We start from the raw sequence: 21,922 nt of genomic DNA, 5'->3' as shown, positions 1-21,922 counted from the left end.
GGTCCCAGTATACAGTATAAGAGAGCAGAGGGCCCATGTGCAGACTCAGGGCCTGATTCAGAGCCGGACGCTCTGACCAGAGCGCTCGCTCTGAATCAGGGCCCTCCTACCTTAAAATGGAGCGGCCTCCTGGTGGCTCGTATAGCTGTGGGTGACCACCCACAGCTATAGCGAGCGGCCATGATGATGGTCGTGATGGTCAAGACCATCGCGACCATCGGGCTTGCGACGAGACCCTGCGGTAGGGTCTCGCTGCCGCAAGCCCTGGAGTGATTTTGGCTCTATCAGAGCCAAAATCACTCCCACTGACATCACTACTGATGTCAGTGGGGCCGGACTCAGACGGTAGGCGTTCCCATGGGAACGCCTCCGTCTGGCAGCCACGCCCCCGGCATGCTCACCAAAGGGGGTGTGCTGTCACTCACCATCGACAGCACGCCCCCTTTGGTGCGAGACCCGGACTTGGCTGTCGCTCTCCGGATCTCGCGCATGCGCACGACGGAGCTTCCTCCGTCGTGCGCATGCGCATTAGGGCACCATCGACCCGCTTGCAAGCGTCCTACGCTCGCGAGCGGGTCTGTATCAGGCCCTCAGTGCGGGCCCCCTCCTCTCTGGCAGTGCAATAGATTCTGGCTTGGTACCATAATCCTCTGCGCATGCGCAGGTCTCCGGGAAAATGGTGCCTGCGCCTTATTCTCAGGGACATCTCTACTGCGCATGCACAAGTCGCCCGGAAAATGGTCGCCACATGACGCTGCAGAGAAGCACTCCAGAGGCTGCGGAGAAGAAAGTATAGCAATGCAGGCTGTGCAGTGTGAGCTCTCTTAGGGGCCTGTGTGCAGTGGTGTAACCAGGGGGGTGCATGTGGGGCACCTTGGCCTGGGTGCCACGGCAGAGGAGGCGCCGGCAATGTCCAGCTCTGGGATCAAGTGTTGATCCCAGCGCTGGAAGTTCTGCAGTCCGGTGAGATGTGTTCTCAGCAGCAGGAGAGAATTTGGCACCAGCTGCGAGCTCGGCGCAGCTCGCGCACGGCGGTCATTTGAATTTGGCGTTGGTCACAAGCCAACCAAGGCTTGCGGACAGACAGCCAATAGAAAGCTGCTGCGGTGAGCCAATCGGACTCACCACATCATGGCTGGTTCCGCTCATGGCATCTGATGTCAGACGCCATTGGGCAGAGAAGTGAGTTCGGTGGTAGCAGGTGGAGGAGACAGACGTCGCGTGAAGAGCTCCGGCAGTCTTGGTAGAGGCCAGAAAACGCCAAGCTCAAAACAGGAGCTCCGGCGGTGGTGCCGCTGGCCTGGGTGGGCCAGCAGCAGAAGACTGTGGCTGAGGACAGGTAAACATTTAATTCCTACCTGGACCACCAGGTTGTCGGGTACCACACCGCCTAGTTACGCCACTGCCTGTGTACAGCACACAGCCTACACCCATTTCTAGATGTGCCATTGACTCAGAACCTGTTTAATCTATATAATAAGTGAGATAGCGTGTCTGTCTGTTTGTCCTTTATACACAGCCAGAGTTTTGGACCCAGCTCCACCAAATTTAGCATGGTGGTGTAGTTTGACCAGGATTAAGTTTTTGCCTACGTTTGAACTTCAGCAGGGCCAAACACTGTCACACAATCCCTAAAAATGGGGATACTCTAAAATTACACAGGTTCCTTGGGCTGGTTCAATTGGAAATTGGCAGTCTGCCAAAAACCTGTGTGAAAGCTTTAAAAGTATCCTTTTAATCTTAGTCTGAGCAAGTGTCAAACTTTATGACTCATGCAAGTATATATTAAATCCAAAAGGTCGACGTAATCAAAATGACAACATTGAAATGATCGACAAAAAAATGATCGACACATTTTTTTTATTATTATTTTTTTTCTAGCCCTAAACTTCACCCTAACCTTCCACCTTGGTGCCTATCCCTAACCCACCCTCCTGGTGCCTAACCCTATATGTTGGGATAAGTGCCTAAACCTAATTGTTCCTCGTAGTGCCTAACCTAGGGGGTAATTGCCTAACTCTAACCGTCCCTTCTACAGCCCAACCCGAACCCTCGAGTAAGTGCCTAACTCTAGCCCTAAAAAATAAAACCATGTTGACCATTTTTGTGTAAACCTTTCCAATGTCTACCTTTTGTACCTGTCGATCTTCATGCATGTCGACCTTGTGTCTGTTGACCTTTTGTTCCTGTTGACCTTTTGTACCTGTCTACCTACTGCCTGTCTACCAGTTGGTGTCTTCCTAGACACTGTCGACCTTTTTATTGTAGATCTATTGATTGGAACCCGTCATGGGCACATAGGCCGACTCTCATGCTCATTTGATACATGCGGACATAGGGCCTGATTCAGCTTAGGACGGAATTGCAAAGCTGCACGCAAGCAATTATGGTAATGCAGCAAGAGACATCACGCCTCCTGCACGCATTACTTATCCCAGCTGCGTTATACATCGCAGCATCGGATAATCTGCGTGAACATCTGCCGGCTAAGTGACCCATGGGGTCATGCAAGCCGGCCGCCCCCAATGAGAGGAGAGGCCAGGAAATCTCCGTCAGCTGACTGGAGATTCTGTGCGCCCCCCCCCAGAAATGGGAAACAGGACGTCGCCGCCCCCTCCCACCCAGAAATGGCAGCAGACTGTCAATCGCTGACAGTCTGCTGCCCAACTGCGTGCGATCACGCAGGACCAATACTGCACATGCGCAGTACGGATTGGGCGCTTGCGCAGATTATAGACGAGACCTCTTGTCTCTGACAGATCTTCTGCAGGAAAGGCCCGATACCAATGGTGATAGCTGTGGATGGAAAGACAGTGGGCAGTGCAGAAGGACAGATAATTGGCATAGAAGGGCGGATACTCGCTAAAGTAGTGTGCAGACTGCCGCTATTGAAGGGAAAAGCGGACGCGGATGGGTCCAACTCCGTATTAGGCTCTAGGCCAGGATTTTGTTCCCATTGACCAAATCCTAAGGATGTGACCAAATTTGAATCTTGCTGAAAACCTTCCTTCAACCAAACTCCTGGATCCCTAATGATTTTATATGAAAGTTCTAAGACCATAGTAATACTGAAAATAGACAATTACATATAAAAAAAATAATATTTCTAACTGTTCTCAATTTTAAAGAACATAAAATGTTATATTTATCCACCTGTACTAGATTGTGTGCATTGTCATTTCTCCAATATTGGACCTGATTCAGCAAGGAACGCAGTTTCTAATACGCACGCAATCGGCCAATGCGTATGCACCGCAGTGCACATGCACAAACCGGCCACTGCGATGGGGACTGCGCTCGCAGTGACTACGCAGACCCATCGCAGAGTAATTGACAGGAAGTGCCGTTTGTGGGGGGGGAGGGGGGCCAAATGCAGGCGTGCCAGTGTGTTCGGACGCCGTTGCAGGGGTGTGCATAAATTACCCACTGCGATGCCCTACGCAGCCTGATGCCTCATAGCATGTGATGAAGTTGCCAATTTCTGAGTAAGGTCAGAGCTTGCACAAGTGTGAGTGAGGCTGCGATGGTACTCGATTGTTACCGATGGTTTCACAGTCCTGATAAACATTATGGATCTGTGCTAAGTAAGTGAGCGACCTTATGTCGTGCTGCGGCGGCACAGCGATCGCAATGGATTAGCATACTATCGCAGATGAACTGCATGCGTAATGGCTATTGCAATCGCAGTTGTGTTCCGTAGTGAATCAGGCCCATTGTTATATATGCCACTGGTTATGGTGACTTGGATGTTATCTGCTTTGCATTAAACCTGCTCTATTTCCAGGCTGATTGCTGCACTGTCCTGCACCAGCCAGAAGTCCTCCCCCGTGCAAGGTGCGCAGAACAATAGGAGAGAGCAGGAGACAGGCATCCGACTGGAGAGAGGAGCAGCGGCTGATGTCAGAGCACACACACCTCCCCCCACCTCCACACAGCCAGAAGGAAAAGACTCCTTGGGTACAGGGAGGGAGGATGCAGCAGAGACAGCCCGGGGAACCCTGTCCCTCCTCATCCATGCTGCAATCCAGGCTCCGAAAAGAATGTCTTTAACATTACAGGTAACCACCAGCTGACAATATATGACAGCTGTCTGCCAGCCTTGGCATTTTATTATTTCTATATTTCATTTTCTACCCATGTATTCTGATATTTCCAGTCGCTGTCATTCCAGAATTTGGTGGGTGGGTTCCTTTTGTTCTACTTTGTTTTATATACATATATATATATATATATATATATATATATATATATATATATATATATATATATAATGGTTATTTTACTTGTGCTGCATTGCCGTAAAATAAAACAATGAAATAAATAACAATATGATCATTTCATTGGACAGTGAGAGAAGATCTGGGCAGAGACTCCAGCTGATACTATGCATGGTGAGACAGTGAGAGAGGATCTGGGTAGAGGTTCCAGCTAGTACTCTGCATGGTTACACTGTGATACATGTGTTCCCCTTATGTTGCACTACTAGAGCATCAGGGCTGCTGGCCAGCTCTGCCTGACACATATATCGGATTGTATCGTATACTTCACCAGGAAACCATTTAGAACCTTGTGCCTTTATGACAGTGTATCCATTTTATTATCAATGATTGATTTCGTCTTGTTCTGTTGTTGATATAAGATATTGTATCTATTGCCTGTGTACTTTCTCTGATTTATATTAAAAGGGGGGGGGGCGGGTGTAATTTTTATAGTTTATATTAATGCATATCCCAATATTACTTGTTTATTTTTTGTTCCGATTTTAATCTTAGAATGACTAATAATTAAGCCCCCCCCCCATTCAGCCTAGTACCAGTATTGTAAAGGGGGTCTTCTGGTATACACTCTATATTAAATGTGCTGCTTATATGTTTAGCAGATAGATTACTGCAGTATTTGTATTAGAGAAGATGAGCATTTTTTACACCGAAATTGAAGTACTGGCAAGGCCCCTAATCTATTCCCCGAATCCCCAAAGTGTATTCCCCACTTTAACTTACAAAATGGTTATTCACACACAGCTTACATTTCATTTTCAACGTTCACATGAAATATTTTCTGTAAGGAGCTGTTAGTTTTCCTAATAATTATCCCCGGCAGAGAAGCTAAGTCAGTGTACCCGTGAGGTAGCGCAGAGTCTGGCCTATCCTCATGGCTGTGTGCTGACTCAGCTTGTGGCCAACAGTCGTTCTATCTCCCATGTTAGTATTCCAGCTTTGATGCAATGTGTCCTATTCAGCTTCCATTTGTAGTAATTAGCGCATCCTGTCAGTAGGTTTCGCACAGGTACTGTATATAGAAATATACTTTGTCTTGTGTTAAAAAAAACAAAAGCACTTGAACACTTCAAAAATATAATAAACTAGCAAAAGTGACCCGGTTGTTGCCCGTGGCATAAAAGTTTGGATGTGGGTTTAGACATGTACATGAGAGTGGGAATGAGGTTAGGTAATTATAGATGTGTCCTCATGCATCTAGCCTCAATATGCCAGCCAGCGCGACTTGTATGGCAACCCGTGCAACTCTGCTAGCGTCGGACGTCTTTTTTGCGTCTAATTTTTGCCGCTGCATCATACTACTTTGTATGGTGATTGTCAGTCACACACACATATACAAGTGTCGCATATCAAATTAATCTGCAGTCTCCTGGTGCGTCCAAGTCACATCCAGACACTAATGATATGTTAGTGTCTGGATGAAGAGCAGTGTTTTGGGGTTAGGAGGGATGTATATGTGTGTAAGGGTGTAAATCCATCCAGTGTGTGAATACTTTATTCAGTGTGGTTAAATGATGTTCATAGTAAATATACTGAGCCCATTCTCACCTCCCAACATACACTGATTCTGTCCCCAGCTCCCATCTTGTATTGCTCCCGTATCCATCTCCCAACATGCACCTATACTATTCCCGGCTCTCATCATGCACTTATCTCATTCCCAGCTCTCAACATGCACTTATCCCATTCCCAGCTCTCAACATGCACTTATCCCATTCCCAGCTCTCATCATGCACTTATCTCATTCCCAGCTCTCAACATGCACTTATCCCATTCCCAGCTCTCATCATGCACTTATCTCATTCCCAGCTCTCAACATGCACTTATCCCATTCCCAGCTCTCAACATGCACTTATCCCATTCCCAGCTCTCATAATGCACTTATCCCATTCCCAGCTCTCATAATGCACTTTTCTCATTCCCAGCTCTCAACATGCACTTATCCCATTCCCAGCTCTCATAATGCACTTATCTCATTCCCAGCTCTCAACATGCACTTATCCCATTCCCAGCTCTCAACATGCACTTATCCCATTCCCAGCTCTCATAATGCACTTATCTCATTCCCAGCTCTCAACATGCACTTATCCCATTCCCAGCTCTCAACATGCACTTATCCCATTCCCAGCTCTCAACATGCACTTATCCCATTCCCAGCTCTCAACATGCACTTATCCCATTCCCAGCTCTCATCATGCACTTATCTCATTCCCAGCTCTCAACATGCACTTATCCCATTCCCAGCTCTCATCATGCACTTATCTCATTCCCAGCTCTCAACATGCACTTATCCCATTCCCAGCTCTCAACATGCACTTATCCCATTCCCAGCTCTCATAATGCACTTATCCCATTCCCAGCTCTCATAATGCACTTTTCTCATTCCCAGCTCTCAACATGCACTTATCCCATTCCCAGCTCTCATAATGCACTTATCTCATTCCCAGCTCTCAACATGCACTTATCCCATTCCCAGCTCTCAACATGCACTTATCCCATTCCCAGCTCTCATAATGCACTTATCTCATTCCCAGCTCTCAACATGCACTTATCCCATTCCCAGCTCTCAACATGCACTTATCCCATTCCCAGCTCTCAACATGCACTTATCCCATTCCCAGCTCTCAACATGCACTTATCCCATTCCCAGCTCTCAACATGCACTTATCCCATTCCCAGCTCTCAACATGCACTTACAGTATCTTATTCCCAGTTCCCAACATGCACTAAGCCTATTCCCAGTACCCAACATGCACTTATCCTATTCCCGACTCCCAACATGCACTAATCCTATTCCCAATTCCCAACATGCACTTATCCCATTCCCGGCTCCCAACATACACTGATCCGATTCCCAGCTCCCATTTTGTATTGCTCCCATATCCAGCTCCCAACATCCCCTTATCCCATGCCCAGCTCCCAACATGCACTTATCACATTCCCAGCTTTCATCATGCACTTATTCTATGCCCAGTTCCCAACAGCTCCCATTCCCAGCTCCCAACATGCAGTTATTCTATTCCCAGTTCGCAACAGCTCCCATTTCCAGCTCCCAACATGCACTTATTCTATTCCCAGTTCCAAACAGCTTCCATTACCAGCTCCCACCATGCCCTGATCCATTCCCAGCTCCCAATATGCACTTATCCCATTCCCAGCTCCCAACATGCACTTATCACATTCCCAGCTCCCAACATGCACTTACTGGATCCGATTCCCAACTCCCAACATGTACTTACAGTATCCGATTCCCAGCTCCCAACATGTACTTACAGTATCCGATTCCCAGCTTCCAACATGCATTTACAGTATCTTATTCCCAGCTCCCAACATGCACTTATAGTATCTGATTCCCAACTCCCAACATGCACTTACAGTATCCGATTCTCAGCTCCCAACATGTACTTACAGTATCTGATTCCCAGCTCCCAACATGTACTTACAGTATCCTATTCCCAGCTCCCAACATGTACTTACAGTATCTGATTCCCAACTCCCAACATGTACTTACAGTATCTTATTCCCAGCTCCCAACATGTACTTACAGTATCTTACAGTATCTTCTTCCCAACTCCCAACATGTACTTACAGTATCTGATTCCCAACTCCCAACATGCACTTACAATATCCGATTCCCAACTCCCAACATGTACTTACAGTATCTGATTCCCAGCTCCCAACATGCACTTACAGTATCTTACAGTATCTTCTTCCCAACTCCCAACATGTACTTACAGTATCTTACAGTATCTTCTTCCCAACTCCCAACATGTACTTACAGTATCTGATTCCCAGCTCCCAACATGCACTTACAGTATCCGATTCCCAACTCCCAACATGTACTTACAGTATCCGATTCCCAGCTCCCAACATGCACTTACTGTATCTTATTCCCAGCTTCCAACATACACAGGGCCTGATTCAGACCCGCTCATGTGTCGATGTTGCCCAAGTGCGCATGCGCATGACGGAGGCGGCTCCGTCGTGCGCATGCGCGAGACCCGAATAACGACAACAAAGCCGTCGTTATGGGTCTCGCACCAAAGGGGATGTGCTGTCAATGGTGATTGACAGCACGCCCCCTTTGGTGGGCGTGGCTGCCCAGACTGAGGCGTTCCCATGGGAACGCCTACCGGCTGGAGCCGGCCCCACTGACATCAATAGTGATAGAGCCAAAAGCACTCCAGGGCTTGCGGCAGACGAGACCCTACCACAAGGGTCTCGTCGCAAAGCCCGATGGTCGCGATGGTCTTGATCAACGCGACCATCATTTTGGCCGCTCGCTATAGCTGTGGGTGGTAAGAGGGACGGCCCTGATTCAGAGCGAGCGCTCTGTCAGAGCGTCCGGCTCTGAATCAGGGCCACAGTTCCAAATAGCTCCGATTACCAGCTCCCATTATGCACTGATCCGTTTCCCAGCTTCCATCATACACTTTTCCCATTTCAGGCTTTCAACCTGCACTTATCCTATTCCCAGCTCCCAACATGTACTTACATTATCCTATTCCCAGATCCCAACATGTGCTTATCCTATTCCCAGCTCCCAACATACACTGATCCTGTCCCCAGCTTCCATCTTGTATTGCTCCCGTATCCATCTCTCAACATGCACCTATGCTATTCCCAGCTCCAATGTGCACTGATCCGATTCCCAGCTCCCATCATGCACTTATCCCATTCCCAGCTCTCATCATGCACTTATCCCATTCACAGCTCCCAACATGCACTTTTTCTATTCCCAGTTCCCAACAGCTCCCATTACCAGCTTCCACCATGCACTGATCCGTTTCCCAGCTCCCATCATACACTTTTCCCATTCCCAGCTCCCAACATGCACTTTTCCCATTTCAAGCTTTCAGCATGCACTTATCCTATTCCCAGCTCCGAACGTGAACTGATCCGATTCCCACCTCCCATAATGCACTTTTCCCATTTCAAGCTTTCAGCGTCCACTTATCTTATTCCCAGCTCCCAACATGTACTTACAGTATCCTATTCCCAGCTCCCAACATGCACTTACAGTATCTTATTCCCAGCTCCCAACATGCACTGAGCCAATTTCCAGCTCCCAACATACGCTGATCCTGTCCCCAGATCCCATCTTTTATTGCTCCCATATCCATCTCTCAACATGCACCTATACTATTCCCGGCTCCCAACATGCACTTATCTCATTCCCAGCTCTCAACTTGCACTTATCCCATTCCCAGCTCCCAACATGCACTTACAGTATCCTATTCCCAGCTCCCAACATGCACTTATCCCATTCCCAGCTCCCAGCATGCACTTATCCAATTCCCAGCTCCCAACATTATCCCATTCCCAGCTCCCAAAATACACTGATCCGATTCCCAGCTCCCATTTTGTATTGCTCCCATATCAAGCTCCTAACATGCACTTATCTTATGCCCAGCTCTCAACATGCACTTATTCTTTTCCCAGTTCCCAACAGTAACCTATTACCAGCTCCCACCATGCACTTATCCTATTCCCAGCTCCCAACATGCACTAAGCCTATTCCCAGCTCCCAACATGCACTTACAGTATCCTATTCCCAGCTCCTAACATGCACTGAGCCAATTTCCAGCTCCCAACATACACTGATCCTGTCCCCAGTCCATCTTTTATTGCTCCCATATCCATCTCTCAGCATGCACCTATACTATTCCCGGCTCCCAACATGCACTTATCCCATTCCCAGCTCTCAACATGCACTTATCCCATTCCCAGCTCCCACCATGCACTTATCCTATTCCCAGCTTCCAACATGCACTTCCAGTATCTTATCCCCAGCTCCCAACATGCACTTCCAGTATCTTATCCCCAGCTCCCAACATGCACTTCCAGTATCTTATTCCCAGCTCCCAACATGCACTTATCCCATTCCCAGCTCCCAACATGCACTTCCAGTATCTTATCCCCAGCTCCCAACATGCACTTCCAGTATCTTATTCCCAGCTCCCAACATGCACTTCCAGTATCTTATTCCCAGCTCCCAACATGCACTTATCCCATTCCCAGATCCCAACATGCACTTATCCCATTCCCAGCTCCCAACATGCACTTCCAGTATCTTATCCCCAGCTCCCAACATGCACTTCCAGTATCTTATTCCCAGCTCCCAACATGCACTTCCAGTATCTTATTCCCAGCTCCCAACATGCACTTATCCCATTCCTAGCTCCCAACATGCACTTATCCCATTCCCAGCTCCCAAAATGCACTTGCAGTATCTTATTCCCAGCTCCCAACATGTACTTACAGTATCCTATTCCCAGCTCCCAATATGCACTTACAGTATCTGATTCCCAGCTCCCAACATGTACTTACAGTATCTTATTCCCAGCTCCCAACATACACTGATCCTGTCCCCAGATCCCATCTTGTATTGCTCCCGTATCCATCTCTTAACATGCACCTATACTATTCCCGGCTCCCAACATGCACTTATCCCATTCCCAGCTCTCAACATGCACTTATCTTATTCCCGGCTCCCAGCATACACTGATCTGATTCCCGGCTCCCATTTTGTATTGCTCCCATATCAAGCTCCCAACATGCACTTATCCCATGCCCAGCTCTCAATATGCACTTATTCTATTTCTAGTTACCAACAGTAACCTATTACCAGCTCCCACCATGCACTGATCCAATTCCCAGCTCATGCACTGATCCAATTCCCAGCTCATGCACTTTTCCCATTTCAAGCTTTCAGCATACACTTATCCCATTCCCAGCTCCCAACATGCACTTACAGTATCCTATTCCCAGCTCCCAACATGCACTTACAGTATCTTATTCCCAGCTCCCAACATGCACTGAGCCAATTTCCAGCTCCCAACATACACTGATCCTGTCCCCAGATCCCATCTTTTATTGCTCCCATATCCATCTCTCAACATGCACCTATACTATTCCCGGCTCCCAACATGCACTTATAGTATTCCCAGCTCCCAACATGCACTTACAGTATCCTATTCCCAGCTCCCAACATGCACTTATCCCATTCCCAGCTCCCAACATGCACTTATTCTATTCCCAATTCCCAACAGTAACCTATTACCAGCTCCCATCATGCACTGATCCAATTCCCAGCTCCCATCATGCCCTTTTCCCATTTCAAGCTTTTAGCGTGCACTTATCTTATTTCCAGCTCCCAACATGTACTTACAGTATCCTACTCCCAGTTCCCAACATACACTGATCCAGTCCCCAGCTCCCATCTTTTATTGCTCCCACATCCATCTCTCAACATGCACCTATACTATTCCCGGCTCCCAACATGCACTTATCCCATTCCCAGCTCTCAACATGCACTTGTCTTATTCCTGGCTCCCAGCATGCACTTATCCTATTCTCAGCTCCCAACATTATCCCATTCCCAGCTCCCAGCATACACTGATCCGATTCCCAGCTCCCATTTTGTATTGTTTCCATATCAAGCTCCCAACATGCACTTATCCCATGCCCAGCTCTCAACATACACTTATTCTATTCCCAGTTACCAACAGTAACCTATTACCAGCTCCCACCATGCACTGATCCAATTCCCAACTCATGCACTTTTCCCATTTCAAGCTTTCAGCATACACTTATCCTATTCCCAGCTCCCAACATGCACTTACAGTATGTTATTCCCAACTCCCAACATGCACTGAGCCAATTTCCAGCTCCCAACATACACTGATCCTGTCCCCAGATCCCATCTTTTATTGCTCCCATATCCATCTCTCAACATGCACCTATACTATTCCCGGCTCCCAACATGCACTTATCTCATTCCCAACTCTCAACATGCACTTATCCCATTCCCAGCCCCCTGCATGCACTTATCCTATTCCCTGCTCCCAGCATGCACTTATCCTATTCTCAGCTCCCAACATTATCCCATTCCCAGCTCCCAAAATACACTGATCCGATTCCCAGCTCCCATTTTGTATTGCTCCCATATCAAGCTCCCAACATGCACTTATCTTATGCCCAGCTCTCAACATGCATTTATTCTATTCCCAGTTCCCAACAGTAACCTATTAGCAGCTCCCACCATGCACTAAGCCTATTCCCAGCTCCCAACATGCATTTACAGTATCCTATTCCCAGCTCCCAACATGCACTGAGCCAATTTTCAGCTCCCAACATACACTGATCCTGTCCCCAGATCCCATCTTTTATTGCTCCCATATCCATATCTCAGCATGCACCTATACTATTCCCGGCTCCCAACATGCACTTATCTCATTCCCAACTCTCAACATGCACTTATCCTATTCCCAGCTCCCAACATGCACTAAGCCTATTCCCAGCTCTCAACATGCACTTATCCCATTCCCAGCTCCCAACATGCACTTCCAGTATCTTATTCCCAGCTCCCAACATGCACTTATCCCATTCCCAGCTCCCAACATGCACTTCCAGTATCTTATTCCCAGCTCCCAACATGTACTTACAGTATGCTATTCCCAGCTCCCAACATGCACTTCCAGTATCTTATTCCCAGCTCCCAACATGCACTTATCCCATTCCCAGCTCCCAACATGCACTTCCAGTATCTTATTCCCAGCTCCCAACATGTACTTACAGTATCTTATTCCCAGCTCCCAAAATGCACTGAGCCAGTTTCCAGCACCCAACATACACTGATCCTGTCCCCAGATCGCATCTTTCTACTTCAGGGTCCATAGGGGTCCACAGGGTGACCTTGGGGGTATAGCTGGATCCTGGATCCTCGGGCACCACGGAGTTAAAGCTTTTAGCTGCTCCCAGGATGCACTTGGGTCCAACCTCCCCTATACCCCGCCCCCGAGCCACAGGCACCTCAGTTTAAGATGGTGCCCGGCCGGAGTCGGGTCACCCTGCGGGGGGGGGGCTGCAGGAGCAGCCCCCTAAAGCTTTTTATTTAACTAGGTTAAATTTATTTTTACATTAGTTTTTTTCTCCAGAGCGGCAGCGCTGGGCTGTCTGTAAGACGCCCACGCTGCCGCTCCTTCTCCCTGCTGGCGCCGCGACGCCAGCACTGAACTGGGGATCGCGGCAGGGGAAGCCAGAGTCTGTACTAGCCGGACTCTGGCTTCCCCCGGGACTGCTGCCGGAAGACGCCGGGGAGATCAGGTAAGCCGCGCACCGCTGATTAGCGGCGGTGCGCGGGTAATGCCTTTCATATGCAGTCCCATGCCCCCGGTCTAGGGGACAGACCGGGGGCGCTAGCGGTGGCGGCGGGCCCCCCCTCCATCGGAGGCATACCCCGCCAGACCACTAGACCACCAGGGTAATTAAGCGGCAAGCGGGATGCCGCAACCTTGGGGGTTAAATATGCTAGCCAGGGGAGGAAGCCTTCCCTGTCAGCGGCTCCTCCCCTCAGCTCAGCGCGCCTTTCAGCTCGGAGTCTGGCGTCGCTGAGCTGCAGCTACTCGGGCCACTCCTCCTCTGAGGTCTCCAGCGGCCATTTTCTTACTGGCAGCGCAGATACTCTCAGGGAGCACGCGGACCGGTCCCCCTGTGTACCTCTCCCCCGACAAGGACAGTGTACACAGCGCTATAGCCCTCCCAGACACTGAATCTGGGAGGTTGATTGTAGTGGAAAGGTGCAGTGAGTATATCTTCCTGCATGGTATGTGACTTTTGCTAGTGCTGCCTGTCTGTGTCTTTTTTCTACTTACTGTCAGCCTGTACCTATCCCTTTCCTTCTCCTACAAGCCCTACAGGTGTGCGGGGGAAGGGTGTTTCTACTGACCTCACCTATATAGATCACGTATTTGTGAGGTCCGTCACATACAGTTGTGTGCTACACGGTGCCATATTGTGGGCTGTTGTTCAGCACACTGGTGAGTGCGCACGTTTTCTTCCTAAGTCATGTCTGAGGAGGAGATTGAGCACTCCGGGGCTCCAGCATTGTTCTCCTGCAGGCGCTGTTCTGCAGGAGTGGATAGGGAGGATTTGTCACAGGACGGCCTGTGCGGACGGTGCCAGGCGGTCCCTGGTACGTCTAAACCTCCCATTTCGCAGGAGCCACCATGGGCGATGTTTTCCCAGGTGCTGGTGTCCATCGCGGACCGTCTGTCGGTCCCGACTGCCGCCCCTACTAGGGCGTTGCCCCAGCCTGCCATCCCCCATTCCCCGGGTGTCCCACAATTATTGCAGACTCCCCCGGGGTCTCAGCCTGTTGGTCCCTATGCGGGGTTGCCAATGTATATTCAGTCCACCCCTGTGGCACAGCCGGCTGTGGTGCCGTTTCAGGCTCCTGTGACAGCTCCTCCACCCTGGGTGGATGCGCTTTCCCACACTGTCCAAGATTTGGCGGCAGCATCTTCGGCTTTTCAGTCGATGTTGCGCAGTGACGTGCCCTCCAGGGCGTCTAAACGCTCAGTCATGGCACAGGCTGCGCATCTTTCGGATTCTGAGGGGTTCTCGGATGATGGTGAGGTACAGGATGACTCAGCCTCAGATGCCTCAGTCCAGGAGGTAGACACTAAGTCTTCCATCAATGTGCGGGCTCTGGTTAAGGCGGTGCGGGCTATTCTTCTGATTGAGGATGAGGCACCCGCTCCCAAGTCAAGGTATCCTAGTTTTAAAAAAGCTAAGGTTACTTCTACAGCGTTCCCCTTGTCTGATCAGTTGACTGATCACATGGCGGTGGCCTGGCAGACGCCCAGTAAGCGTTTCCTGCCACAGAAACGCTTGGCGTCCAATTATCCATTCCCGGAAGCGCATTGTAAGAAATGGGAAACTCCGCCTGCAGTCGATTCCCATGTAACACGCCTCATCAGGAGTGCTACTTTGCCATTGCCGTCTATATCCTCGCTGAAGGATCCTACGGACAGGAAGGTGGAGACTTGTCTAAAGTCTATTTATTCTCTCTCAGGGGCTGTAGCCCGGCCGTCCATGGCCATCTCCTGGGTGGCCAAGGCCATTGAGGGGTGGGCCAACGCCTTGGAGGACACGTTTACGGATGAATCTCCGGACGTCCAGAGGGCGTTGTTAGGACAGATGAGAGATGCCGCCTCCTACATTGGAGAAGCATCTTTGGATGCTAGCCTGTTGACCTCTAGGGTTTCGGTGGCAGCAGTGTCTGCTCATAGATCCTTGTGGTTGCGGTCTTGGAGAGCAGACGCGGATTCAAAGAAAGGCTTGGAGGCCTTACCTTTTAATGGGGAATTACTATTTGGTCCGGACCTGGACAAAATAGTAGATACCCTGGCAAAATCCAAGTCAGCCTTCCTCCCTTCAGCTACTACACCTGCTAAGGTCCGGAGCTCGGCGTTTCGTTCCTTTCGGGTTCAGGGCAAGGCAAAGGGTCAGTCCTTCCCGAGGCAGTCCGCACCCAAGACCGCCTCAAAGCCAAAGAAGCAAGCCTGGAGTGCTAGGCGCCCTTCTTCCAAGCCAGAAGATAAGCCTTCTGCGTGATGGGATGGGCCTCCCTCTGGGGGACCCCAGAGTGGGAGGCCGACTTCTTCAATTCGCCCAGTGCTGGCACAATACCACCACGGATGCCTGGGTGCGAGAAGTGGTCTCCCAGGGGTACGCCCTGTCTTTTCGGCACAGGCCGCCTTGCCAGTTTTTTTGCACAAGTCCTTCTCAGGACAAAACCAAGGCCTTGCAGGTTCAGGAAGCCATAGAGGCCTTGCTGACGGCGGGGGTCATTATACCCGTACCACAGTCTCAACGTGGGATGGGGTATTACTCTACGCTGTTTCTGGTGCAGAAACCCAATGGCTCTCATCGCCCCATCCTCAATTTGAAGTCCCTGAACAGGTTTCTCAGGGTTCCCAAATTCAGGATGGAAACTTTGCGTTCCATCATACTGGCGATGGAACCGGGGGATTATATGGTCTCCCTGGATATCCAGGAAGCCTACCTCCATGTGCCTATAGCAACATCGCACCAATGGTTTCTGCGGTTTGCTATTCTCCACAACCACTACCAATTCAGGGCTCTACCCTTTGGTCTCTCCACGGCACCAAGGGTATTTACCAAGGTGATGGCGGTCATGGCGGCTCACCTTCGGAGCCAGGGGATACGGTTGCTACCGTATCTAGACGACCTCCTCTTGCTGGCAAGCTCCCCGGAGGTACTGATCCAGCATCTCCACCTGACGGTCGCTTGTCTACAGGCGCACGGCTGGTTGATCAACTGGAAGAAATCCTCCCTCATCCCATCACAACGGATGGTTCATTTGGGGGCCCTGCTGGACTCTCGTCAGCAACGGATTTTTCTGACTCCAGAGAAGGTCTCCTCCTTACAGCTGCGGATTCACAGTTGTCTGAGCAGTGGCAGAGTGTCGGTGCACTCAGCGATGAGAGTTTTGGGGTCCATGGTGTCGGCATTCGACATGGTGGAGTTTGCCCAGTTCCATTCCAGGTCCCTGCAGGGGCTGATTCTTTCAGAATGGAACGGATTGCCACACAGGATCCGCTCTCAGATGCTGGTGTTGTCCTCGGAGGTGCGTCTGTCCCTAGCCTGGTGGCTGCAGACAGCGCATCTCCTGGAGGGGCGCCCCTTTTGGATCCCGGAATGGGTTCTGCTCACGACAGATGCCAGTCTCCGGGGTTGGGGGGGGGGTGACAGGCTCCTTGTCACTTCAGGGTCATTGGTCGGCGGAGGAAGCGATTCTTCCCATCAACATCCTGGAACTGCGGGCAGTATACAGAGCCCTGCAGTCGTCCGGCACCGCTCTTCACGGAAGGGCCGTTCAGGTGCAGTCAGACAACGCCACCACGGTGGCGTACATCAATCACCAGGGAGGGACTCGCAGTCGAGCTGCGATGTCGGAGGTGTCCCGCGTCCTGGCTTGGGCGGAGCGCTATCTTCCAGCTCTCTCGGCAGTTTTCATCCCAGGAGTCCTCAATTGGGAGGCAGACTTCCTCAGCCATTACGATGTGCATCCCGGGGAATGGTCGCTTCATCCAGAGGTATTCCAACTACTCGTGGACAAGTGGGGGCTGCCAGAGCTGGACCTGATGGCGTCCCGTTACAATCACAAGCTGCCTGTGTACGGGTCAAGGACAAGGGACGCAGGCGCAAGTCTGATAGACGCGCTGTCGGTGAAATGGCTGTTTCAACTGGCTTACTTGTTCCCTCCGATATCTCTGCTGCCTCGGGTCCTGCGCAAGTTCAAACAGGACGGAGGCACACTGATCTTGGTGGCCCCAGCGTGGCCCAGAAGGCCGTGGTACTCCGATCTGCGGAGCCTGTCCATCGACGCTCCGTACCTCCTACCTCAACGGCGGGACCTGTTGTCTCAGGGGCCCTGTCTTCACCCGGATCTGGGTCGACTATCTTTGACGGCGTGGCTCTTGAGACAGCCGTCCTGAGGTCTCGGGGCTTTTCTAGCTCCGTTATTACCACCATGCTGAGGGCGCGCAAGCCTGCTTCCGCGAGGATCTATCACAGAGTGTGGCACACTTACTTTCAGTGGTGCGAGGCCAGAAACTATGATCCCCAGGTGTTCCGAGTTTCGCGTATTCTGGCTTTCCTTCAGTCCGGTTTGGACTTAGGATTACGTCTTTCTTCACTGAAGGTACACGTGTCTGGTCTGTCGGTGTGGTTCCAGCGCAGGATCGCTGCTATGCCGGACGTACACACCTTTTTCCAGGGTGTTTTGAGAATCCAGCCTCCCTTTGTGCCACCTGTGGCCCCGTGGGATTTGGCGGTGGTTCTTAGGGCCTTACAGGGTCCTCCTTTTGAGCCCTTGGAGTCAGTGGAGCTCAAGTGGCTAACTTTTAAAACTGTTTTCCTCTTGGCAATTGCTTCTGCCAGGAGGGTTTCAGATTTGGGGGCGCTTACTTGTCGTCCCCCTTTTCTGATTTTTCATCAGGACAGAGCGGTGCTTCGCACTCGTCCTGATTTCCTGCCTAAGGTGGTTTCCAGGTTCCACATTAATCAGGAAATTGTTGTACCAGCCTTTCAGTCACCTAATCTTTCGGCTGGGGAGACTTCCTTAGACGTTGTAAGGGCACTCCAGGTTTATGTGGACCGGACTAGTTCTGTGAGGAAGTCGGATTCTTTGTTTATCCTCTTTGGTTTTCACAAGAGGGGTTGGCCTGCCAACAAACAGACTCTAGCCCGTTGGCTTCGTTCTGTTATTATTGAGGCTTATATGCAGGAGGGTTTACCTGTTCCAGCCTCTGTTAAGGCTCATTCCACTCGGTCCGTGGGCCCATCTTGGGCTGCTAGCCGTGGCGCCTCTGCTGTTCAGCTCTGTAAGGCGGCCACCTGGTCTTCCATTCAGACCTTTTTGAGGTTCTATGCGTTTGACACCTTTGCCTCTCAGGATGCATCCTTTGGGCGCCGGGTTCTCCTATCAGCACAGGAGCGTCCCCGCCCTTAGTTGGACTGCTTTGGGACATCCCCAAGGTCACCCTGTGGACCCCTATGGACCCTGAAGTAGAAAACAAGAGATATGGTAAGAACTTACCTTTGTTATCTCTGTTTCTACGAAGTCCATAGGGTCCACAGGGCACCCGCCCTGACGCACCTGGCTTCATATGGGCTCTGTGACTGGTCACCGGTTTTCCGTCTCCCATTTCTGTGAGTATGGTTCTTGTGTGTTCCAGTCTTCCTTCTCTCTGTTTCGTCTCCTCCTCCGGCCTGGGCTGCTTACCAACTGAGGTGCCTGTGGCTCGGGGGCGGGGTATAGGGGAGGTTGGACCCAAGTGCATCCTGGGAGCAGCTAAAAGCTTTAACTCCGTGGTGCCTGAGGATCCAGGATCCAGCTATACCCCCAAGGTCACCCTGTGGACCCTATGGACTTCGTAGAAACAGAGATAACAAAGGTAAGTTCTTACCATATCTCTTGTTTTTATTGCTCCCATATCCATCTCTCAACATGCACCTATACTATTCCCGGCTCCCAACATGCACTTATCCTATTCCCGGCTCCCAGCATGCACTTTTCCCATTTCAAGCTCCCAACATGCACTTATCCCATTCCCAGCTCCCAACATGCACTTACAGTATCTTATTCCCAGATCCCAACATGCACTTACAGTATCCTATTCCCAGCTCCCAACATGTACTTACAGTATCTGATTCCCAGCTCCCAACATGCACTTACAATATCCGATTCCCAACTCCCAACATGTACTTACAGTATCTGATTCCCAGCTCCCAACATGCACTTACAGTATCTGATTCCCAGCTCCCAACATGCACTTACTGTATCTTACAGTATCTTCTTCCCAACTCCCAACATGTACTTACAGTATCTGATTCCCAGCTCCCAACATGTACTTACAGTATCTGATTCCCAGCTCCCAACATGCACTTACTGTATCCTATTCCCAGCTCCCAACATGTACTTACAGTATCTTATTCCCAGATCCCAACATGCACTTACAGTATCCTATTCCCAGCTCCCAACATGTACTTACAGTATCTTATTCCCAGCTCCCAACATGTACTTACAGTATCTTATTCCCAGCTCCCAACATGCACTTACAGTATCTTATTCCCAGCTCCCAACATGCACTTACAGTATCTTATTCCCAGCTCCCAACATGCACTTACAGTATCTTATTCCCAGCTCCCAACATGTACTTACAGTATCTTATTCCCAGCTCCCAACATGCACTTACAGTATCTTATTCCCAGCTCCCAACATGTACTTACAGTATCTTATTCCCAGCTCCCAACATGCACTTACAGTATCTTATTCCCAGCTCCCAACATGTACTTACAGTATCTTATTCCCAGCTCCCAACATGCACTTACAGTATCCTATTCCCAGCTCCCAACATGCACTTACAGTATCTTATTCCCAGCTCCCAACATGTACTTACAGTATCTTATTCCCAGCTCCCAACATGTACTTACAGTATCTTATTCCCAGCTCCCAACATGTACTTACAGTATCTTATTCCCAGCTCCCAACATGCACTTACAGTATCTTATTCCCAGCTCCCAACATGCACTTACAGTATCTGATTCCCAGCTCCCAACATGCACTTACAGTATCTGATTCCCAGCTCCCAACATGCACTTACAGTATCTTATTCCCAGCTCCCAACATGTACTTATAGTATCTTATTCCCAGCTCCCAACATGTACTTACAGTATCTTATTCCCAGCTCCCAACATGCACTTACAGTATCTTATTCCCAGCTCCCAACATGCACTTACAGTATCTGATTCCCAGCTCCCAACATGCACTTACAGTATCCTATTCCCAGCTCCCAACATGCACTTACAGTATCTTATTCCCAGCTCCCAACATGTACTTACAGTATCTTATTCCCAGCTCCCAACATGTACTTATAGTATCTTATTCCCAGCTCCCAACATGCACTTACAGTATCTTATTCCCAGCTCCCAACATGTACTTATAGTATCTTATTCCCAGCTCCCAACATGTACTTACAGTATCTTATTCCCAGCTCCCAACATGCACTTACAGTATCTTATTCCCAGCTCCCAACATGTACTTACAGTATCTTATTCCCAGCTCCCAACATGCACTTACAGTATCCTATTCCCAGCTCCCAACATGCACTTACAGTATCTTATTCCCAGCTCCCAACATGTACTTACAGTATCTTATTCCCAGCTCCCAACATGTACTTACAGTATCTTATTCCCAGCTCCCAACATGTACTTACAGTATCTTATTCCCAGCTCCCAACATGCACTTACAGTATCTTATTCCCAGCTCCCAACATGCACTTACAGTATCTGATTCCCAGCTCCCAACATGCACTTACAGTATCTGATTCCCAGCTCCCAACATGCACTTACAGTATCTTATTCCCAGCTCCCAACATGTACTTATAGTATCTTATTCCCAGCTCCCAACATGTACTTACAGTATCTTATTCCCAGCTCCCAACATGTACTTACAGTATCTGATTCCCAGCTCCCAACATGTACTTACAGTATCTTATTCCCAGCTCCCAACATGCACTTACAGTATCTGATTCCCAGCTCCCAACATGTACTTACAGTATCTTATTCCCAGCTCCCAACATGCACTTACAGTATCTTATTCCCAGCTCCCAACATGTACTTATAGTATCTGATTCCCAGCTCCCAACATGCACTTACAGTATCTTATTCCCAGCTCCCAACATGTACTTATAGTATCTTATTCCCAGCTCCCAACATGCACTTACAGTATCTGATTCCCAGCTCCCAACATGCACTTACAGTATCCTATTCCCAGCTCCCAACATGTACTTATAGTATCTTATTCCCAGCTCCCAACATGCACTTACAGTATCTGATTCCCAGCTCCCAACATGCACTTACAGTATCTGATTCCCAGCTCCCAACATACACTGATCCTGTCAGGAGATCCAATCTTGTATTGCTCCCATATCCATCTCTCAACATGCACCTATACTATTCCCGGCTCCCAACATGCACTTATCCTATTCCCAGCTCTCAACATGCACTTGTCTTATTCCTGGCTCCCAGCATGCACTTATCCTATTCTCAGCTCCCAACATTATCCCATTCCCAGCTCCCAGCATACACTGATCCGATTCCCAGCTCCCATTTTGTATTGCTCCCATATCAAGCTCCCAACATCCCCTTATCCCATGCCCAGCTCTCAATATGCACTTATTCTATTTCCAGTTCCCAACAGTAACTTATTACCAGCCTCCTCCATGCACTTATCCAATTCCCAGCTCCCATCATGCACTTTTCCCATTTCA

At 49.6% G+C, this 21,922-nt stretch overlaps 1 protein-coding gene across 2 annotated transcripts in view; it reads left to right on the top strand.

Annotated features, from left to right (window-relative positions):
• The first annotated feature begins 3,953 nt into the window (after positions 1–3,953).
• Positions 3,954–21,922, top strand: part of SLC45A1 (solute carrier family 45 member 1) — a 75,791-nt gene continuing 57,822 nt past the window's right edge. For both annotated transcript variants that reach the window (XM_088455744.1, XM_088455742.1), the window contains exon 1: positions 3,954–4,058. The gene's annotated coding sequence lies outside the window, so the exon portion shown is untranslated. The remainder of the gene's footprint in view (positions 4,059–21,922) is intronic.

This window comes from Taudactylus pleione, unplaced genomic scaffold (genome assembly GCF_031769625.1).
Source record: "Taudactylus pleione unplaced genomic scaffold, aTauple2 ptg000671l, whole genome shotgun sequence".
Taxonomy (NCBI): domain Eukaryota; kingdom Metazoa; phylum Chordata; class Amphibia; order Anura; family Myobatrachidae; genus Taudactylus; species Taudactylus pleione.
This window is presented reverse-complemented; position numbering and strand designations above follow the sequence as displayed.